This window comes from Papilio machaon, chromosome 2 (assembly GCF_912999745.1).
Source record: "Papilio machaon chromosome 2, ilPapMach1.1, whole genome shotgun sequence".
Classification (NCBI taxonomy): Eukaryota; Metazoa; Arthropoda; class Insecta; order Lepidoptera; family Papilionidae; genus Papilio; species Papilio machaon.
The window spans coordinates 3,206,583-3,215,229 of NC_059987.1; positions in this window are offsets into that span (position 1 = coordinate 3,206,583).

The window sequence follows — 8,647 nt, forward strand, 5'->3', positions numbered from 1 at the left end:
CGTTCGCCACGCAGCTGAGTTATCGTAAATGATTATTATACTTAACAGTTCATTTCCCACCTGCGCCTCTGCTGAATATACCTCTAACATTAATGAAAATATTCATTAACGTCGCTCGAATAATACCTCTTATTCACGCTTTTACACTGATGAGATTAGATTTTGTTTAAACGACAACATACGTCCAAAAGTTGAAGTCATTCATACCACACGCGTTTTCTTTAAAGCGGTCTCCAATGTAACACAATTTGAGGTTTCGTAAGAAAATGACACTTTATCTTATAGACAGGGCAGTATTCGCATTCCGTCTAGTGCAGATGCTGTTTTTGGAAATCGCCGTTTTTATTTGGAAAGTCAATTTTCTGAAATACTCCTAATGGAAAACAATAACAGCTTTTTACGTTTTACAAGCTACCTAATCTTCTGATGTCATATTTATAGGTTAAAGTCATGATAATCTTTGTATTATCCCACCCGGAAACATTAAAACTTAACAGTGACGACTTTTGTATAATAAAAGGCAGAAATATGAAACTCCATATCGTAGAAACAAAAACATCAATTACAAATCATCCAAGTAAAAGTCAGGACTGAGTACGAACCGACTTACGCGATTCATTGAGCATAAAAACGAATAGTATTTTTATATAAATAAAATTGTACGCACAAAATAAATGGTGAAGGGTTAGAATATATTTGATTCTCTACACACAATTTCCGAGTTATTTGATTTCTGTTGAAATAAAATAGGATATTGCTTCTGAAATTAGATGTAAGTGTATGAAGTGTTTTGGAAATTTCTTTTACATTTGATCACTGATAAACTCAGCAGATACGGAATAAATAAATGTTTTCCCTAATACTACAATAAATATATAATTTATTTAACTTTATTTATCTGAGTGAAATGTTGCGAAATTTCGTATTTATACGACTTAAGAAGGATGACTATTTTAATTAACCTGTTTCAAATAAGAAAATGCAAACATATTAAATGACGTCTACTATGTGATACTGTATGAAACGCTCTTTGTTCAACAAAAGTTCCGGCTAATAAATGCGAAACGTGGTCCACATTCAAACAATTAGCATCACCAGAGTACATTTTATGTTTATGTATTAATTTTAAAATTTGAAAATGACTGTACAACGTGCTGCTTTGACAAAAAGTTCTTAAACGGTAGTTTGACATATGTACATTGTTCACTGATGAACCAAAGATGACTTTTTGAATGGATTTCCTTTCTTAGATAACAAGCTACCGGTTCTGTTTAGGGTAAATTAATATAGAAAATATATTACCTTACATATATAATGGCAATTTTGAGTGGTATTTAAGGATATATTTTTTAAGTACACACAGATTTAATTTCTGTCTTTCCATTATCATTTCTTTTTTAGTCCAAACTATTTTTCGATAGAGAATACATACTCAGATTTAATTGAAATCCATTTTTAAAATAAACTATCAAAATTAATTTAATAACTAAACATTTTAAGTTTTAACTTTCAAAACTTTAAAAAGGTAAAAAGGGCCATTAAAAGTAAACAATGCTGTCGACGTTTGAAGCAAATAAACAAAATCGCGAACTTTAAACGCCATATTCAATTTAAGAAGCAGTTAAAAAATAAACTGCAGTTTTATTTAACTGTACGAACATTTGCGCCAGGGTTGCGAAATAACTGCTTTAGTTGCAAATATTCTAGTATCTCTCTGTCAAATAGTTTTGATATATTGTAGCAGTATTTTTATTGAATTCAAAAGTAAGTAAAGTATTATAAAAATTCAAATTTATATCTATCAAATTCGAATTCGAGTTTTATAAGTTGGTAATAAAAAGTAAGATGCATATTTTGCATTAGTCCATTTAATTATGCCCGATGTAGAGCATTCGTCGTCTAGAGACCGCTTGACAGTTTATTTATTTATTTATTTATTTATTTTAGGAAGCCAACATATTACATGAAAGATGACAATCTAATAAAAATTGTTTATATCAAAGTACATTTTGTCATGTAATACACTTAAAGGCTAACACAAAATTATAATACAAAAACAGACAGAAAAACAGAAAACTTTAACATAGTAATGAGTAAATAAGATAAATAACCTAAAAAACTCTTAAGGTGATTGATCTAAATTGAGAAAATAATCTTTAATTTTATTTTTTATAATTACCCTTGAATCTTTAAAGATGTCAATGTTGGATTGCTTATAAATTTTGTTATGATTGTGTGATATACGATTAAGTTTTTAGCCGACTTCAAAAAGAAGGAGGTTATCAATTCGACTGTATTTTTTTCATGTGTAAAATTCATCGAGTTTCCTGTTTTTATATTATATTATTATATTCTTTTTCCGATTTTAACGATATCTTTAATTCAATGTCCAAACAAGATGTATAGTCGGGACTTTCGATTGCTATCACGGGTGATCGAGAAACGTGTCGTACTCAATGACACGACTTAGACTTTATCGGTCTATTAACTTATATTTTTCAATCGAAAATAAATTCTTAAGCCTAGTGTTTAGTATAGAACTCAATGAAATTTTTAAATGGCACTTAGATCAAATTTTAATTTAGCAAAAGTTTAATTAAACTGAAAAACAGGTATATTTTTTACTTCAAATGGCACAAAACTTAGTGGTTTTGTTTCTATAGGTGACAAAACAATAACTAGGATTGTGAAGAGTTTCTATTAGTTGCTATTGTTTTAACTATCTTATAAATATAATTTTATAAATGCGAAAGTTTGGATGAATATTTGTTACGGGTCTTGCTGAAATTTGGCATAGATATAGAATAGTTTTAATTAAGTTTTTTTTTTCCGCGAGGGCGGAGTCGCGGGTGACTGTTAGTATGTGCCTAAAATATACCAATTATATTATTGACAAATTTGTAAACTTAAAATTAAAACTCAAAAGAAACTTATATGTATATTGTCTCAATCACAAAAAAAAGGCAACTGCAAAACAAAAACGGAATTTAGATATTTTATTATGAAAAAATCCATTAAAAATATTGAAATATAAAAAGAAACTAAACCAGAAATAAAAAGAGAACGTTATTTTTTTTAAATAAGAGCTTATTTAAAATAAAACAGATATTTTCTCTTTGGGGTCATGAACGGCAACAGAACAAACTGGATGCATCTCTTGTTTAAAATTTCATTACCTTAAAACAAAATTACAGTATTCACCTCATTTCAAATACTTATATTGATATAGACATGGATAGTCTTTCATAAAAACATTTAAATTATATTATCAGTCATCAAATTATTATTTTACTGTTTCAGTTAATATTATTTTATTATTTATATTTCTAAATTTCAAAATAATTCCGTGCTAAAAATTTAAATTTAGGTAAAAGGCAAGCTTTTAAGCTATCTCCATTTTAAATATTTATAAAAAAGCATTCATTGTACTTAATTTTGCTTTAATCAAAGTTGAGTTGCGATACATAATCTGAATGCGTCGAATTCCCTTTATAGTTCACTGGTTACAGGCAAACAAATATTATGTACGTGTGTATACTAACCACTAGTATTGGCTAGCAGTTGTGTTTGTTTACTATATTGATAACTTCTGAAAACTGATGAATAGTTTGATATGTTTTCTTTTATTCAATAACATTTAAAAGCCTTAATTTAAAATGCAAAAGTAATAATAAAATATATAAAATGAGCACACTATCTTTATAAGTTTATAACCTAATTAGCTGTCGTCCACGACTCTTTCCGCGAGGCATTAAAAAAAAACTAAATAAGTAGCCTACGTGCTCTTCCAAAGTATGTTCTACATCTGTGCCAAATTTCATCAAGATCCGTTAAGCCGTACCTTCTCACAAACATGCATCCATCCATCTAAACATTCGCATTTATAATGTTAGTAAGATCATGTGGCAGCATTATAATAAAATGTTTGTGTTGTTAAATCTTTTTCATCGGATGCAACCACCATAAATATGTTGTAAAATTTTACATCGAGATAGCGCTGTGAAAGCAGTAAAGAGTTTAAATAACTATAAATATTCCGTAATGAGAAAATAATGAAAGCTGTACAAAGTATTCGACGATTTAACAATATATCTTTTGAACTTCAATAACCCAGTTTTTTATATTGATCACATAAGTTATTGCTAAAACAGACATTAATCACTCCAAAATAAAAAATGCTGGTGCGTCCCTGTGCATTCCTTAAGAAAGGCCGGGACCAATCGCGTTTGAGGATGTTCACCGAGTTATTTAATCAAATTACAGATAACCTATTTCAACAAAAATCAGGGGATGTATTCAACATAAGCTACAGGTACAAAATAGGCACCAGCAGGCCCAGTTCCAAACGTTCGCCAATTCCGTGGCCAATGCCGCATTTAAATATAATCCGATAGTATGCTTTTCCCTTCAGTAAAAATTCACGTACAATGACTTCAGACCAAAAATCTATCTAGATGAAAATGATTCAACTCTAGAACTCTAGACGAAAAGCGACGTTGCAATTTTCATGTTTAAATTGCATGTTTCATGTTTAAGCTCAACTGTTAAATTTCTTTGCGCTCTGAAAGCACAAACGAAGTATGTTACAACAGTTAATTTCATGTAGCGGTTAAACTTTATTCACTTGAACCATAAACGTGTGGAAACTGCATTTTTGTGCTGCCTCTTTAAAGTTAGAACACAATTCACAGAAAGAGCGAAATTATTTGAAGTGCCTTTGGCAGCGCCGCGACAGAGTTGTTGCAGTTCGGCACATATTGTGAAGTGTACAACCACTTTTTAAATATTCTCTCACATTTCTTAAGCAGTTCTGTGTCAAAATAAAAAATTATATTTATTCTTTGTGGTATAAATTTAGAGTATTTTTAAATAAGGACATACTCTTACTGACGTTGTGCCACATCAGCGCGACTCACTAAAACGATTTAAATTTTATTAGTTAAGCACTTCGTATACAAGGCAACGCAAATCGTCGAAACTAATATTGTATGGTTGCGTCGCGAAAATCGCGTTACGCGCTCTCCGTACACACACAACGTTAAATTGTCAGTGCAGGCATAGCGAATACGTCAACTGTGTGAATATTTTCCACCATCTCGAAAATTGCAGCGACTTTCCTCACGACGATATTGACGAACAGGTTGCAAGTTAACCTTTATGACATAGCATTGCGTAGGTCGCTTAGCGACTAGAATCATCGGGTCTCGAATATCTAAGTTGCCTTGTGTACAAAGGGCGTTATCATACAGTCATCGTTCGTTGCTGAACTAATTTTGAGAGAAAACTAAATTAGTATAATGCCGAACTAAATTTTTTGACCAATTAACATGAGGTGAAGTTGATGAAAAACTTAACTACTTAAAAGACAAGTTTATTCTTTATCTGAATTATTTAAAAAAAAAAAAAAATGGGACCCACCTGCAAGCACTTCCTTTCGATTAAAATAATTTTTATCAAAATCGGACCACCAGGGACGGAGATTCGCGGTAACACACATAAAAAAAAAAAAATTCAGTCGAATTGATAACCTCCTTCTTTTTGAAGTCGGCTAAAAATACAAACGGCGTTGATTTCTCGCAATTTTTTTTTTTATTTCGCACTGTTTCAGTATTTCACGTAAATGATACTAGTATTTATCCCATGAAATCTTTTATTCGCTTTTGTACATTATAATTGTTTATTGATCCAACGATTACATTTAACTTCTTTAGCTACACACATTCTTAAATTTGGCCACAGTATTGAGCATGCAAGTAAGTTTAAAGCAATTAATTAAATACCATTTATATCTTAACGTTGACTAGCTACATTTGTGTTTATGACAAACACTTTTTATTAATGTAATAATTTAAATTCAAATTTAACTAATATAATTAAACTAATAAATATTTACTAAATAAAATCTACTTAACTGAATAAGCGCACGCTTAAATTATAACTTTTTCTGAATAATTTTAAATAGTCTTTGGTATTCAAAATATAAACCCTAAATAATGCGATAACTTGATATTCTTAATTGACTTTATTCGTCTCACAAAGTCTATGTGTACTAGGCGTACTTTCACATACTATTTTATTACAGTACGTGACATTTATGAGCGGTTCCAGGTTTATTATTTCATAAGAAACGTAGAGGATAAAAGTAAAGTTCATTTTTAAAGTCATACATTTTTTACATCATATCACTCACGTTTAAAAATTAAAACTACTATTTTATTTTTTATTTTATTTTATTTTATTTAATATTCGGACAACTTACAGCTAACTTATAATTTAATTTTGATATAAATATAAACTTAAGGCTAATTAAAAGTTGTCACAGATGGGTGTAAATGCAGGTAATGAAATTCACTTCTTGTTGTCTTTTTTAAGCTAATCCACAAAGTCCCTTGAACTCTCAGTCATGCACTGAAGAAACGGTCATTAAAAAATTGTTTGATTTTAAATGCTGACATGTTAAATATATCAATATGATCAGAGATTGCATTATAACATTTGCACGCTCGTACTAAATAACTGTTCTCCCTATACCTATTCTTAACTCGCGGTGTATATAATAAGTTGTGTTCACGGGGGCGAAGCCCACACTTGGGAACAATGATGCCTACTTTTTCGAGGAGTTCAGGGCAATCGACCACGCCGTTTACAATACCGCTGAGAAAAGCTAAGTCTGCCACGCGCCTTCTCTCTTCTAGCGGTAACAGATGAAATTTCTTACAACGAGAGTAATAATTGTAAACAAATGTTCCAGCACGGTATTGTATGAACCGAAGAAACCGTCTTTGTACGTTTTCTATGCGGTTTTTGTAGGTGTGATAGCAAGGGTTCCAGACTTGAGAGGCGTACTCCAGGTGGCTACGTACGTATGCACAATATAATATTTTGAAGGTCTTAATAGTTCGAAATTCAGATGACATTCTCAAGACGAAACCTAATGATTTTGAAGCTTTATTAATAATAGTGTTTATATGAGTATCAAATAGAAGTTTTGCGTCAAAAATGACACCAAGGTCTGTTGTATTAGTTAAGGTGCGGAGTGTAGTACTCTCCAGTTGATAATTGCCCACAATAGGATCTGGTTTTCGCGTGAAAGTACAGACGAAACATTTAGAAACATTTAAGTCTAGTTTGTTGAGGAAACAGTATTCTTGGAATCGATTTAAATCATCTTGAAGGTTCAGTGTATCTTGGTTGGTTTTTATGGGGCAGAGAATTTTCATGTCATCCGCGTACAATAGAATTTTTGAGTATTGGAAACAATCCGAAATATCATAAATAAATAATGTAAAAAGAAGAGGTGCGAGTAGTGAACCTTGAGGTACCCCAGACGGTATGCTCATATTGGCGGATGTGAACCCGTTGAGCACTACCGTTTGGCACCTATTCTGCACATATGACGAAAACCATCTGAAGAGATTGCCTCTAATACCTACCTGCTGGAGCTTTTGTAGCAGGATTATATGGTCTATCCTGTCGAAACATTTACTGTAGTCGGTGTAAATAACATCTACCTGCGAGGGTTCAGACATATGTTCGGATAGAAACTCACCACAGAGTATGAGGTTCGATGTTGTGGACCTACCCCTAAGAAAACCGTGCTGTTCTGAGCTAAAAGTGTGTTTCAAAGTGAAGTATAATTGTTTGTGTACTATTTTTTCCAGAACCTTGGCAAAAATACATAATTTCGAGATTGGCCTGTAATTTGTAATGTCATTTTTCGGTCCTTTCTTATGTATTGGTGTTATGTAGGCAGACTTCCATATAGAAGGCATTACTCCTTCATTAAGTGAACGCCTGTATAACATACTAAGTGGAATTGTTAAGCTTTTCGCACAGTTATAGATAAAGATAGGGGGTATGCCGTCTGGGCCTGCTGATTTATTTAGGTCTAAGGTTTTAAACAGTTTTTCGACTTCGGTATCTAGTACTTCTACGGTGCCTATGTCCGCGCTGAAATCCGGTAAATTAGGCTCATATGAGGAAGAGGCTGGGGTTTGCGTAGCGGAAGGCTGCAAGAAGGAAGAGTGAAAGTACTCGGCGAACAAATTACAAATCTCATCTACTTTACTTGCATGTCGGTGCCCGAATTTCAGTTGCGAGGGATAGGAGTTGGCTTGCTTTTTAGATTTAATGTAAGACCAAAAGGCCTTTGGATTTTTTTGTATGTTGTTTTCAATACAACTTATATATTTACGAAACATATCCTCTTCCATTTCAACAGCTCGCTTCTTTAAAATATTATAAGAATTTGAGTCACTGATGTTCTTATATAATTTGTATTTTTTTAGGTGTTTGGTTTTCTCTTTCAGTAGTTTGATTATTTTGGTTTAATTTACTCAAGAACTAAATAACTTTAATAAATTCAAAGAGGATTGACTATTAAAAATATCCAGAACTTTCCTTATTCAGATTTTGTCTTCAATCGTTATTAATTCAAATGAAAGACATCTCGTCGATTCGAAATAACATTTCACAATTAAATAAACGTTGAAAATTACATTATAATAAATTTTAACTAGGTAAAATATTTAAATGAATTTTCTTTAACAATATTTACAAAATGTATTTAACTTATGACTATGAATAACAACTTATGTACAACAACCAAATCTTACTATTTTGGTATGCGGTTTGGCTCAAAATCTAC